Genomic DNA, 15,652 nt, shown 5'->3' with positions numbered 1-15,652 from the left:
AAATATCTGTTGAATGGATTGATTAAGGGATCTGTAAAATGGCCCCTCCAATCCTGACCTCTCTGATTCTAGCAGTCTGTGGATAAGGCATAGCTGGGAAATCATGTGACAAAACCACAATACTCCTCCCAGGGACATGGCCCATTATAGTTTAGAAAGTTCTTTCTCATCCATTAAAACAAAATAAAACTGCTGTTTTAGCTCTTTTTATGTGCTAGGTCCCATGCTACATGCTTGGTATACATTTTCTCATCTAATTATCACCGCACCCATCTACTTAATAAGTGCCATTTAACAGATGAGCAGATTAACAGATTGAGGCTAAGAAAACCCAAGAAATCTGTCCTAGAAAGGGTTGTCAGGATTTGCACTCAGGTCAGGTTGTAACTGCTTTCTTCATTGTACAGTTGGGGAAACTGAGGCCCAGAGAAAGGAGAGGAATTGTCCAAAGGCATGTAATAACAGCAAGCAATTACATCACTCTTACTATGTATTGGATGCCGTTCTAAGTGCTCTTCGTATATTAAATCCTCAAGACTGGTCATATTATCACCATGCCAGTTTTCAGATGGAGAACCGTAACTCAGAAAGGTCCAGAACCCCTGCCAAGGTTGCACAATTAGCAAATAGCAGAGTCAGGATTCAAACCAGGGACGTCTAGTCCTGCGGTTTGTTAAGGGCTACATTACACCACCTGTCAGTACAGCAAGTCTGGAGCAGGCTGGTATAAAAGAGAAGGGGACTTTGCCCAGCACCCCGCTGCCTGGACTGGGGGCAGGGTGGAAAACAAAAACACAGTGAGAGGATCCTCAGCCGCCAGCTGGGACTTTCCACCTTGAAGGGAGAGTACTGTTATGGAAAAAATGATAAAGCTCTGGAAAGATGAATGTCTCCCGAGGGGCCCCCAGTCTCTTCAGAGTCCCTCCTGTGTTGGCCTGATCCAGATGAGATGAAGGCCACCTGGAACCCAGTACACCCCAGCCAGGCTGCTTGACTACTGAGGATCACTGGCCTCGATGGAAAGTTCCAGTTTCTCAGCCAAAGGGCACGAAGCTTCCACTCAGGGACCCCCCACCCCCCGCCACGTAATCAGTTTCAGGCTCACACTGCTTGTCCTTGGATGGTGGGAAATTCCCATCTCCTAGGGGCAGCTCAAGCCTCCCTTTATGCAGCAAACTTTGACAAGGGTGTGTGCTCTGAAGGAGGGTAAAGAGCATCACAGCTGGCTGCTTTATAAAGACTAAGAATCTCTCAGTTCTGCCACGACCATGTGGCTTTAGGCAAATCAAAATATACAGAGTGAAGGTGTTAGGGTAGAATTCTCCACGTGACTGTCTCTGTCTCAAGAATATTTGAATATTCTCATTCAACAGCTTGAAAAAATATACAGGTTCAGTTTCAATTTCAGTAGTGTTCCCTTCTGTTCAGATCAGGGTTCAGTTAAAAATAATACTAATGAGGGGCACCTGGGTGGCTCAGTCATTAAGCGTCTGCCTTCGGCTCAGGTCATGATCCCAGGGTCCTGGGATTGAGCCCCGCATCAGGCTCCCTGCTCAGCGGGGAGCCTGCTTCTCCCTCTCCCACTCCCCCTGCTTGTGTTCCCTCTCTCACTGTGTCTCTGTCAAATAAATAAATAAAATCTTCTAAAAAATAATAATAATAATGATGGGATGGGAGCTCTGGGTTCAGCAATGTATGCAATTTTCCCCAGTTCCATCTGGTTCAAGTTCAAGGCTAGGATAGTCGCCGTTCCTGTTACTATGCTGCCTAAGGAACCAACCCCAAAGCTTAGTGGCAGAAAAACAATCATTTTATTATGCTTCTAGATTTTGTGAGTCAGGAATTCGGGCAGGGCAGACCAGGTACAGCCCCTCTCTGGGGCCTCAGCCGGGAAACCTGAAGACTAGAGTGACTGGAGTCACCTCACAAGTCTGGAGGTTGATGCTGACAATGAGCTGGGACCGCACCTACACGGGGCCCCTCCAAGTGGCCTGGTGTCTTTACTTCCTGTTGTTACTGTAACAAATCACCACAAATGTAGCAGCTTAACACAGCACAAACCTATCACCTCACAGTTCTGTATAGTAGAAGTCCAACGTGGGTCTCACTGGGCTAACATCAAGGTGTCAGCAAGGCTGCATTCTTTTCTGGAGGCTCTAGAGGAGAATCTGTTTCCTTGCCTTTCCCAGCTTCTAGAGGCCAACCACTTTCCTTGGCTCATGACCCTCCCTCCATCATCAAAGCCAACAACTTTCAGGCCAAGTCCATCTCTTGTTTCCATCTCTCAGGTTCTCCCTCGTCTGCCTCCCTCCCCACCCTTGTGATCACATTCAGCCCACCTGGATAATTCAGGATAATTTCCCCGGTTTAAAGTCAGCAGATTAGCAAACAATTCCATCTGTGACCTTAATTCCCTTTTGCCATGTAACATAACATATTCACAGGTTCCAGGGATTAGGACAAGGACGTTTTGGGGAACTGGTTTTCTGCTTATCACAGCAGGATAGAATGGAGGATGTAGCAAGGTGGTGGCTGGGTCTGCATTCTCCCCCAACACACACACACACACACACACACACACACACACACACTCGGTCTTGTTCTAATGAATAAATAGAGAAAACCCTAAATTGAAGGGCTTCCCTCCTATTGGGATGTTGGGGGCAGTAGAACGCTATTCCTAGAATCTGATCTTGCCTCCCTTCCTCGGGTTAATGCTTCTCTACAGGAGCACCAGCTTCTTCAGAACTCCACTGGGCAAATCTCCATCCACCTTTCAGAAAACCTTACTCCTTAGCCACAGATGGAGGTCTTGCCTCAGAATTACCCCTCTCCCCCAGCAGGGCATCTTCAGAAGTCTGGATTAAGACCCCAAGTGATGCAGCAGGGCAGTCAAGGGTGCTCTAAGCTCTTCCGGTCCTACAGAACAGCCTAGAGAACAGCTTACTCCGAATCCAGCCTTCTTCAAGATCTGCCCACATGTGTGAATGAGGATAGATACCTTGTACATGGCAAGTTGCCTAGAAAGCAGTTGTTGAATCTTATATACATACACGTGCATGTGTGCATTAATCCTAAACCCCAAACCCAGGGGTCACTAACACAAATGCTCACAGAGTCAGCTAGTGAAATAGACTGGAGAAGCAGACATTAGGGAGCACCAAGATCTGCGTCCCACCGGAAGCACCTGCCTTGCGTAAAGGGAGCGACAGATTGAAGCTGCCAATTACTACTGTTTGGAAATGAAACCAGCATTGCCTGATATTTCAGTTTTTCCAAGAAAGCCAGCAAGCCAGATATTTATGTGAAGTATCCCAATTCTTAAATACTAATTGCTAATTTTAATTTTTAAAAAACCTGGACAGGATAAGCAAAACATGTCCACCAACCAGATTCCAACCAGAGGCCCACAGTTTGTAACCTCTGGTCAAACCCAAATAGAGCAATGTATTCCCAGCCATTCCCCCCATCTGCAAGGTCAACCCTCAGACTATGAAGCTAATACTTCATTATAAGGAACAGCTTGTTCCTTTGTTTAACTCCTCCCCACCCCTTTACAAGAGTGCCTCTTCAAGCCTATTGGGATACCAAAGGTGCCCAATGCCAAGTAGTATATTTTTTAAAATGAACTTTGAGTTACAAAAATAATGCATCTTAATTATCAGAATAAATCAAAACAACAGAAAATATATGGTAAAAAGTAAAAATGCATTTATCTGTTAAGCTGCCCTCCGCTACACATGACAGAAATCCTTATAAGGATATTTTCTAACAAGATGTCCAGAGGCCTTAAAAATGCCAGGACACTGGGTCTGCATCTCCATAATTCTCTCAGCATTTCCTTCATGGTTGCCATATGGCTGCAACAGCTCCAAGCATCACATCTTCACACCAGTATCCCAAGCAAGAATGGAAGGGGAAAGGTCAGAGAAAGGGTTTCTTTTTATCAAAGGGGAAATCATTCTCCCAGCAGTTTCCCTTCATATCTCCCTGGCCAAACTGCATCCTCATGACCACCACTAGCTGCAGGGGATGCTGAGAAAGCAACTATGTGGAAAGAGGTTGCCACAGCTGGCTTAGGCCAGTCATGATTCATCCCTTTGTTGCCCTAACAAGATGGCTTTTATAAGCAAAGGAGAAGTGGGGAAGGTCGTTGGAGAGGCAACTTTAGGATTTGCTGCAGAACTCCTTTCTCCCCAGTCCCACTCCTCTCCCCCGGGGGGTTGCCACCATGAGCAGTTTGGGATATCTTTGTGGATTTTTCAGCCCACTATATATATATATATATGTATATATATAGTAGCCAACATTTGGCCATTTTCCTTTTCTTCCACACTGTCAGAGCCACGATTTTACTTGGTTGTTCTCTTTTCGAATGGATCAAAAATAAATCTCAATTGCTCTAAACCAGAGATTGGTTTAAAGATGGACCTACAACCCAGCTATGTCCAATAAGACGTGAAGGAAGTTTTGCTGGAAGGTTCTAGAAAAAAATTGCTCTTAAAAAAGAGCTGGAGGGGCGCCTGGGTGGCTCAGTCGTTAAGTGTCTGCCTTCGGCTCAGGTCATGATCTCGGGGTCCTGGGATTGAGCCCCGCATCGGGCTCCCTGCTCCACAGGGAGCCTGCTTCTCCCTCTCCCACTCTCCCTGCTTGTGTTCCCTCTCTCACTGTGTCTCTCTCTGTCAAATAAATAAATAAAATCTTTAAAAAAAAAAAAAAAGAATAGTAATTTTAAAAAAAAGAGAGCTGGAAAATAAACAGAGCTACAGCAGGAAGAAACCATCCTTTTCCTTCTACTGGTCATTGAAGTGTATGAATGTGATGCCTGGGCCTGTAGCCACATTTCCCAGTTGCGACAGGATCTAATCAGAGGATGACAAGCTAGAAAGATGGGAAGGACCCAAGTCCTTGATGATGAAATCAAGTCACTGAATCACCCATCACTGAATTAAGCTGCTCCACCTCTGGACTTATTGTTATGTAAGATAGTATGTCTTCAGGGGCTCCTGAGTGGCTCAGTTGGTTAAGTGTCTGCCTTCAGCTCAGGTCATGATCCCGGAGTCCTGGAATCGAGTCCCACATCGGGCTCCCTGCCCAGCGGGAAGCCTGCTTCTCCTTCCCCCTCTGCCTGCTGCTTCATCTGCTTGTGCTCTCTCTCTCTGTCAAATATATAAATAAAATCTTTTTTAAAAAAAGATAATATGTCTTCAGTGCAGAAGCAAATTATCTTGGGGATTTCTGTACCAAAGTCAAAATCATCCATTTGATCTACATATATAGGTTTGTTTGCTATTTTTCACATAAATGGAATCATAGTTATATGCATTGGCACTAAGTTTGTTTGCAAGGAATGAAACCCAAAATAGCAGTGATGGAAATAAGATAGAAGTATATTTCTCCTTCGTTGTAAAGGAAGTCCAGAAGCAGGCAGTCTAAAGTTGGCATGGCAGGGAGTCGACTCCTTCTATCTTGTGCTTCCACCATCCTCAGTACAGTATGCAGCTCAAGCTGTAACAGTGACATCCACAATCCAGCCAGCAGGAAGTGGGAGGGAGCAAAAAGCTGGGTGGGGGCGCCTACAGCCACTCCGAAGATACACACATGACTCTGATTACATCTCATTGGCCAGTGCTTAGTCACATTGCCTCATTTGATTGCAAAGGGGTGTAGGAAATGTATTTTATCCTGAATAGTCATGTTTCAGCTCAATATCAGAGATTCTTTGTTTAAAAGGGGGGAGAATGGACATTGAGAGGTAACAAGCAATCTCTGCCATGATATGTATATATTAGATATAATTTGCTTTTTTAATTCAATGTGCCCTGCCAGTACATATAAATTTACCTCACAATTTTGAGGTTTATTTTGTTTTTCTTTTTCTCGAGAGAGCCACAAGCAGGGGGAGTGGGAAAGGGAGAAGCAAGCTCTCCACTGAGCCTGATGTGGGGTTCAATCCCAGGACCCTGGGATCATGACCTGAGCCGAAGGCAGATGCTTAACAAACTGAGCCACCCAGTCACCCCCTTTTACTAGCTTCTTAAGATAGAAAATTACATCATTTATTTGATAACTTTCTTCTTTTCTAATATGAGCATTTAAAGCTATTTTAGAAAAAAAACTATATAATTTATATAAAGCTATAGATTTCCCTCTATACACTGCTCTAGATACAGCCCAGAGATTTTGGAGTGTTGTGTTTCCATGATCATTCAGTTCAAAATATTTTCTAATTTCCCCTGTGATTTCTTCTTCCCATAGGTTATTCAAAAGTATGTTGTTTAATTTCCAAATATTTAGGAGGGCTCTACATATCTTCTTGGTCATTGATTTCTAATTTAATTTGATTGCAAATTTGAGACTTGTTTTGTAGTTCAGCATCTGGTCTATCATGATCCATGTTCCACTGTGCACTTGAAAATAATATTCATTCTGCCATTACTGGGTGTAGTGTTCTAAAATGTCAATTAGGTCAAGGTAATTTACAAATGCTGTTCAAGTATTCCATGTGCTTAGTGATTTTATCCCTACTGGTTCACCAGTTGCTGAGAAAGGCATGTTGAAATCTCTGATTATAATCGTGTTGTGTCTATTCTGCTTTCTGTCTGTCTGTTTTGTTTTGTTTTTACCTTGTTCTTTTTCATGGGTATAAAATATTCCACAATATGGATGTACATAGTCTACCCTCTGAAGGACATTATGTTACCGTAAATGTTTTGCCCTTGCAAGCAAGGTGGCAGTGAATATTTTTGGACGAAGACAAAAAATTACCAAATGCAAATTTACTAGGTCAAAGAACATGCACATTTTATGTTTTGTCAGACCCTGCCAAATTGCCCTCCAAAAGGACTGCTTTTGTTTATATTCAGACTAACAATGCCCAATTCCCCACACCATGAACCACATTAGATATCACTAGTTTTTTCTCATTTGACATTTTCTTGGGCACAGGCTGAGGGAAGGTTGGAAACGAAGATGCCTCATTGCTTACTTTGCATTTCCCTAATTGTAACAAAGTTAAACAATATTCCTCTCAATGACTGTGCCCCTTAGCTGCCCAAAACCCCAGTTGAAGCTTTGAAATTAGTTTGTAAGGGCTGGATTAAAATCTCAGCCAAAGCCATTCTGCTCTTCATTATCTGCCTGAAGCAGAGGGGTGTTCTTTCTTTTAGTTACCAGAGCCTTGGTTAGAATAGGAAATCTGGAATCAGTCAGATCTGAGTTTGAATCCCTCCGGCTCAGCCATTTGATATCTGTGACCTTGGACATGTTACTTAGCTTCTCCGAACCTTTGGATCCTCAGCTTTACAAAGGGGATGACAAGCACTTTGCACGGGTGTTGTATGGATTAGAAATCAGGTACATAAGGCCCCTAACACAGCATCTGGCACCAAGTAGGCTCTGATTAATTAATTAATAAAAAATAGGTATTCATTGAACACTTGCCATGGGCAGAGCGCTGAGCTAAATCCTTTTCTCAGCTTATTTCATTAATCCTCACAACAGTAAGAGAGAACACTATTTACAGATGGGGAAAACTGAGCCTCCAAGATGTTGAGGATCTTGTCCAAAGTCACACAGTAGCTCACAGTTAGTGAGCTAAGGATTAAATCAAGAACGTCTGACTCCTGGAGCGCCTGGCTGGCTCCGTTGGTAGAGCATGCAACTCTTGATCTCGGGGTTGTGGATTTGAGCCCCATGTTGGGTGTAGAGATTACTTAAAAATAAAATCTAAAAAAAAAAAAAAAAAAAAAAGCCTGACTCCCAAGCCTGCTTCTCAGGGTAGCTAGCTCATTTCATAGATTAAGAAACTGAGGCCCATGAAGATAAACTGACATACAGAATTAAGGGGTCAGGGAGCAGCAACCAGTTGACCAAGTATTTCCCCTCCTTCTGGGTCCTGGTGACCGGGTGGAGAGAGTGGAGGCAGGGACAGCTACCCAGCAGAGGAGTCAAGATTATGGAAAATGTCTCTTTCAGCCAATTTTCCTGAGGAACTCTGGCGGAGGCTCAGGGCTGGGAATAGAAAGTGTGCAGGGAGGAGGGAGCAGCCGCATCCATCCATCCATCCGGAGAAGCTGTTTGCAAAGTGCTGCTGGGAGAGACAAGCGGGCTGGGGGTGCGTGGAGAGGAACAGATCACGGAGGCCAAGGGTCTGGCATCTGCCCAGGGCCTGGTCTCCTGGGAGAGGAGGGGCAGGTGTCCCCCGAGCTCTCTGCTTCCTCCTTGGGCCCCCCTGCTCTGCCATTTCCTGCTGTGCCCTCCCCACTGGTCTGGGCATCAGCTGTCCTGGAACTGAGACGCTGGCAACCCTGGCTCTCCAAGGAATGTGCACAACGTAGTCAGAAGGTGCCGCGAGCGACCAGGAAGAAGGATCGATCCCGCTCTCCAATGAGGGCAGCACTTGAGAGCCGTCAGCTTCCTCAGCGGCCTGATCTCTATGACATCAGCGTGGTCCCTCTGCTCAGAAAGTCTGCCTTCACTACTCACAGTGCCGTGACTCCACCATTATAGATACGGCAGAGGCTCATGTTCAGCCAGTAGGCCAAGGTACGGCCATACCAGCTGTCAAAATATTTAGGTATTTGCCTACTCGTTGTTCATAGCCCCTGCCCTGGGTGCCCTCCACGTACCCCTCAAGCATACCGGCTGCTCTGGACCCTCCTCTGGGTCTAGCCAGCCCTCCCCACTTCTAGCTGGTAAAGGGGTAATGCCTGCCTGGCAGGGCAGTCCAGGCCTGTGTGGGGAGGTCAGGGAGTGATGGTCATAACAGTTGTTAATACTTTTCGTATCATTCCCAGAAACAACCCTTTGGCTTAAAACTTCGTCTCTTATGTAAAGGCAAATTGATAGGAATCTAGAGTGAAAAGGGCCCTGGGCAACCTCTTCATCTTCCAGATGTGGAAAAAGGCCCGGAGAGAAGCAAAGACTTAGCCAAGGTTAGCCCGTCAGTAGAAGACAAAGCACGGCAGTGTAGGTCCCTGACTCCTGACACCTCTCTGGCCCCACAAATGCTGAATTTTAGGGGAGCTGGAAGGAGGTGACAGGGAGGGAACTGTCTCGAGGCAGAACTGAAAGCCAGTCAGTTGGCTCTTGGACCTTGTGATCATAGTCATGGCAACAGTGTCCTTGGTCACTACCTCCACAGGTTGTCATAGCAACCACCACCTGGGGCCCCAACTTCCTGACAACAAGAGCCTTAAGATAAACCAGAAGCAACTCTGTTCCACCGCACTGACCCAGATCAGAGCTCCAAGGAGGAAAGAGACTTGCCCAACATCACACAGCAAGTTGATGGTGAAGCCCGGCTTCCTGAGTCCCCAGGCCAATGATCTCACAGCTGCCCTGCCCTTTGGCTGACACCCCCACCCCTGACCCATTTTTCTGCCTGCTTTGGTGCTTCCCACATTCCTCCAGGCCTCAGTCAGGATCTCCTTCCCACGGCATCTCACCCTTGGCTGCCTGTCAGGCAGATCATCCTCCTGGGAACAGGCTGACATGAGCTTAGTGTAGGACTCATCACAGAGGTTTTCATCATTAGTCGGGACTCCCTAGAGACCGAAAAGCCTTCAACACCCCTTGCCCCCCAAAGGAAGTGATCTCCAATGACAGAATTTCAGGCATTATTAGAATTGAGGGGCTCTTTTTGGGCGCTCAGGCCCTGTTCTCTGTGTAACGCCAAATGGAGTTACTGCCCCACTGTGGAAGGGGCTCTGGGCTGGGAGGCCAGCAGCCCAGGTTCTAGGGCAGCTCTGAATCTGATCCCCTGCTTCGCTTTTACCAAGTCCCTTCTTCTCTCTGGGACTCTGCATTCCCACCAGAGAGATGGGCACAAAGGATACTGTTCTTCCGGCCTCCACCAGCACCACCACCATCATAAGGCTGGGGGAGACCAGACGCAATCCAGTGTTTTAGTATTACCAGAGAATGACATGGTTTAAAGACCTGGCCTCCCTTCCCAGTTTCTCCTTTTAGAAGAATGGAATCTCAGGATTGGAAAGATGGTCCCAGCACAGGGAAGAGCTTGAGCCAAAGCAGGGAGGCTGAAAGAATCTAGGTGCTTAAGAGGGGTTGGTATGTTGAAGTGTAGGTATAATGCTGGGAACAAAGAGAGAAGAGGCTAGATGGAGAGGCCAGATGTGACTAAAAATGATCAATCACCAGTTCTAAGGTGAGGACATTGCCTCAAGGACTCCCTGACACAGTCTCCTGCCTGGGTCTGACCCACGTACTTCCGACATTGTGGGACACAGCTGTGTAGGATGAGGGACAGCCTGGGGGCCAACGAGAGCATGCCAGGAATCAGTCCCTCATCCATTCATTCATGAATACTTACTAGGCATGACCCAGGCTGTGTGACCTAGGGCAAATTATTTAGTCTTTCTGTACCTCAGATTCCCCACATGTAAATGAGGACAATGAAGATGCCTGCCCATAGGGTGGCGTGAGGATCAAACGGGTTAGTTATTATATATATATGTGAAGTAGGTACCCCCTGAGTGTGTGTTATAATTACCAGGATGATGATTGAGCATCTACTATATGCCTGGTGCTCTCTAGACAGTAGATGTGCAGGGTGAACGCTGGTGAACACTGAACATCATTCTGCCATCAAGGGGCTCACAGTCTAAAGCAAGAGACAAACCAAAAAATAAAACTTCATAAAAGCAGAAATAATAAAAAAAAATTACAGATTGTTGCATCAGATCTAAATCTTAACCCCCAAACTCAAGTGTGCAAGAAATACTCATTTCTTTATTTTCTCAAAAACCAAATTAATTTCAGGGCATATGGCTGGCTCAGTCGGAAGAATATGCAACTCTTGATCTTGGGGTCTTGAGTTTGAGCCCCATGTTGGGGGTAGAGATTAGTTAAAAAAGAAGAAGAAGAAGAAGGGGCGCCTGGGTGGCTCAGTCAGTTAAGCCTCTGCCTTTAGATCAGGTCATGATCCCAGGGTCCTGGGATCGAGCCCTGCATCGGGCTCCCTGCTCAGCGGGGAGTCTGCTTCTCTCTCTCCCTCTGCCTGCCACTTCGCCCGCTTGTGCTCTCTCTCTGTCAAATATATAAATAAAATCTTAAAAAAAAAAAAAAGATAATATCTCTTCAGTGCGGAAGAAGACTGTCTTGGGGATTTCTGTACCTTTGTGTCTCCCGCTGTCCTTGCCCTCAGAAGAAATGAGTTACTCTCCCTACAACAAGAATTTACACACTCGGGGCGCCTGGGTGGCTCAGTCGTTAAGCGTCTGCCTTCGGCTCAGGTCATGATCCCAGGGTCCTGGGATCGAGCCCCACATCGGGCTCCCCGCTCCGCGGGAGGCCTGCTTCTCTCCCTCTCCCACTCACCCTGCTTGTGTTCCCCCTCTCGCTGTGTCTCTCTCTGTCAAATAAATAAAATCTTTAAAAAAAAAAATGTTAAAAAAAAAAGAATTTACACACTCAACAATAAAAAAAGTGTGGAGATGGGGCGCCTGGGTGGCTCAGTCATTAAGCGTCTGCCTTCGGCTCAGGTCATGATCCCAGGGTCCTGGGATCGAGCCCCACATCGGGCTCCCTGCTCAGCGGGAAGCCTGCTTCTCCCTCTCCCACTCACCCTGCTTGTGTTCCCTCTCTCGCTGTGTCTCTCTCTGTCAAATAAATAAATAAAATCTTAAAAAAAAAAAAAAAAAAGTGTGGAGCTTGGTAACTAGAGAACACGTGCCCTGCCTAGAGGGGGCAGCTCAGCTCAGCCCACAAAACTGCTATCAGGCAGCGTGGCCTAATGGTTAGGAGCCCACATTCTAGAGCTTTGCTGCCTGGGTTCACTTCTGGTGCTACTGTTAACTGCCTGTGAGTTCTTGGGCAAGCCACTTAACCACTCTGTGCCTGCTTCTATAGCCATGAAAAAGAATAATACTTGTCCCTAGCTGGATGACAACCTCACGGGAGAAAGCACTTTGAACAGGGCCTGCCATCAGTAGGTAGTCAATAAATATTAGTGCCCATCCCATGCAAATGCAAGCCCGAGATTGCCAGATCCCCTAAATGTCCAAGAGAAGCCAAATATCCAAATTTTTGTTTTGAAATTGCTCTATGTTTTAACTTTGACCACAGAGTGAAAACAGTTGTTGAACCTGTGAAGGTAAAGGTCATACAAAACACATCTGTGAGCAGGACTGGACCTAGGGAGCTGACAGTTTCCCTATCCGTTCCACCCACTTGTTCCCTATCTGTTCCCTATCTGTTCCACCATAAACGTATAGAGAATGGAAGCCAGAAAGGAAAGAGTCTTGGAGGCAACTTCTGCCTTGAACTCTATGAGCAAACCTTCCCTAGGCAAGAAATACAGAAAGGAAAGGAGAAAATAGAGACAAAAAACACAAATTGATTTATCAAATTATCCTGGTACTTAGCACATCACGCACTACAGTGTTATGTGCTATGAGGATTTTTTTTAAGATGCTGAGAAAAAGAATTTAAGGTAACGTTTAAGCTAAGACTCGTGAGAAGGAGCTAAAAAATCCAGGAGAGGGCACCTGGGTGGCTCAGTCGGTTAAGCATCTGCCTTCAGCTCAGGTCATGATCCCAGGGTCCTGGGATCGAGCCCGCATCGGGCTCCCTGCTCAGCTGGGAGCCTGCTTCTCCCTCTCCCTCTGCCCCTCCCCTCTGTTCGTGCTCTCTCTCTCTCAAATAAATAAAATCTTTAAAAAAAAAAAAAAGAAAATCCAGGAGAGAGGGGCGCCTGGGTGGCTCAGTCAGTTAAGTGTCTAACTCTTGATCTCAGCTTAGTTCGTGAGTTCAAGCCCTGCGTTGGGCTCTGTGCTGGGCATGGAACCTACTTTAAAAAAAGAAAGAAAGAAAGAAAACTGGGGAGAGAGAAGACCAGGAAGGGAGGAACAGCCTGTGCAAAGGACCTGTGGCAGAAAAGAGCTAGATGCAAAAGAAGGAAGCAGTAAGGGATGGAGCTAAACATCTTGGCGGGAACAGTGTATGCAGGGCCTTGAAGGCCATGGTGAGGAGCATGAGATTACCATGAGAGCAGGGGGACCACTGAAGGGGTTTCAAGCAAAGATACAAGATGCAGAGGGGTCTCCAGGAGATGAATTAGAAAGCTACTGAAATAGCCTGGAAGAGATGATGCGGCCCTGGATGGTCCAGCAGCCTTGGACATGGAGAGCCCCCAGATTTCTGTGTCTGGATTGGCCTCAGAGTCAAAGGCTGGATTTAAGCCTCAGAGCAGACCTACTTCTTTTCCATAAGCCAGGCAACCGCGTTTCCATAGCCAGTGTCCCTAGGACCATCTGGGATATCCCTGTGCCGCCCACTCTGTGCCTGTTCATTGGCCTAGGCTGCCCTCTGCTGGCAGGAGAGGACATTAGCGCAAGGGAAGCCGCAGCCTCCCACAGAAACAGAATACCAAATTGAAAGAGAAAGATAGAGGACGCCTCGCCCCCCAAAATCTTCCCTCTCTCCGTTAATGGCATCTTTATCATCCAGTAGCTCAGTTCAGAAATGCAGGACTCAGTTTCTCTTCCTCCCTTACACCCCATCAGGGAGTCTTGTTGATTCTATTTTCTAAATGAAATCCTAATTCAGAAATTTCCTGAGTGTATCTTAATCACACCCGCTTGTCTCCATCTCCACCAGCCCCGCCTAGCCAAAGCCACTAGCATCTTTTCTTTGGTCTATTTCTCTTGTTCTGGCCAATCCATTTCCCACTCAGCTGCCAGAACTCCCATGATATCCTCTGATTCCAAAAGTCTTTCTCCTCAGTTGGTAGCCCCTCACTCCATTCGGTGTTGAGCCCAACGGGAATTTTCCCCTCTCTCCACATGGTGTCTCAGACTCAGGCCATTTTGCCTGCTCCTATCCTTCCTCCATCCTCCCCTTCATTTCTGTTTATCTCTTTCTCTCCCTCCTGTTCATTTCTAACACAAAGCAGATGTGCCGTTTCTGTTTCTTCTGCACTTGCCATCCAGGGTTCTTAGGGTCTCACATTCAGCTCATGCAGACTGTCAAGCTATCTTCCCATACTCAACATATACTCCGTGCCCTCCCTAGGGAAAGTACCAATGCCAAGACAATCACACTTTCACCCTGAGCACATTGGGATGCTAACATCCTGTGACCCTTAACATTTCATCACTCCAACATCCCATGGCTTTGCCCGTGATTACGGAAATCCCCACTGACCCCCGACTCAGATTGTTGTATTGGAAGTCTCACCCACCCCAGAGGCCTTTTGACAGCAGAGCTGGACATCATGACAACACTGAACCAAGAAGGTTCATGAACCCAGGAGCCTCCGGGTTCCTAAGGCAAATCATTACATGTTAAGTCAGCTCGCGGTGCCATTTGTTGCACACAGGTTTGCTATGAAAGAGAATAAAGACAGTACACAGAGACGAGCAGAGAGAATTCAGCAGCATAGATGCCCTGGTTGCTGGAGGTAACTGAGGCCCAGCTCCGTCCCTGCGGGTCCTGTCCAGTGGTCCGGTGGTTCAGTTACTTACAATTTCCTTGGAGTTCAAGAGCCAAACAGTCCCACCTTTGCCCAAAGTGCTTCCAGCCAGGCTTTTAGCTCTTGCAAACCAAAGAACCCGACCCACTGTCAAAAGGGCACTTGTCATTGCTTTTGCAAATCCAGCCTCTGTCCCCAACCCAACAAAGAACAAAGAGAACTCTGAAATGACAGTTTTTTTCTTAAAGTCTTCAAAGATCTTGTATTTTCCTTTTTTTTTCTCTTTTCAGTGGGCTCCATGCCCAATGGGGGGCTTGAACTCACGACCCAGAGATCAAGAGTTACATGCTCCACCAACTGAGGCAGCCAGGTGCCCCATGCATTTTCTTTTTTGAATCTCAGAAGCAGAGGGATGAGTTCATCGCACTCATTCCTTCAGGACAGACTATCTTCACCATTTTCTGACAAAGCCCCTGTTTTATTTTACTTATGTATATTTGTTGCTGTTGTTGTTTAAAGTTTATTTATTTTTAGTAATCTCCGCACCCAACGTGGGGCTCAAACTCATGCCCCCGAGATCAAGAGTCGTGTACTCTACCGACTGAGCCAGCCAGGTGCCCCTGTTGTTGTTTTAATCCCCAGTTCCCACTCTCATTCCCATCCCTCTATAGGGAACCATTCTAATAGGCTTGATGTATATTCTTTAATATGTAAATATTCTTGTTAGATTTTCAATGTTGCTATGCGATACGTACTTTTATGCAATCATACCACACATTTCTTAATGCTAAGTTCCACATTTTAAAGTTCTATACATGTTGTTGAAGGTTAGGGGGATTATAAGGAAGGCATTTGGTGCCCCACCCACATCCGCTTTACCAGACATAGTGGCCCAACCCCCAGCTGTTAGGAGTGTTGACTGAAAGCCGCTCACAATGGCTACCTTCTCTGGAGAATTGCCCTTGGTCACACAGGAGCCAACTAGCCAGGGTACCTCAGCCCTGGACTCCTACACTGCGGCCGGCGACTGACAGGCACAGGGTACAGGAGGCCTGGTGTCAAAGCAGGAACAATTCTGTGGTGTGGTCTGTGCCCCAGAGCTCTCCTTGGGGTCACAGTGAAAGGAGTCTCTGGCCAAGACCTGCTCCTCACTTAGCCTTTTATCGCCTGCATTCCCTCATACCCCCTTCCTCCCAAGAACACTCCCCTCAGAATCAC

Source organism: Halichoerus grypus, chromosome 10, assembly GCF_964656455.1.
Source record: "Halichoerus grypus chromosome 10, mHalGry1.hap1.1, whole genome shotgun sequence".
Taxonomy (NCBI): domain Eukaryota; kingdom Metazoa; phylum Chordata; class Mammalia; order Carnivora; family Phocidae; genus Halichoerus; species Halichoerus grypus.
Note: the sequence above shows the minus strand (reverse complement) of the source record.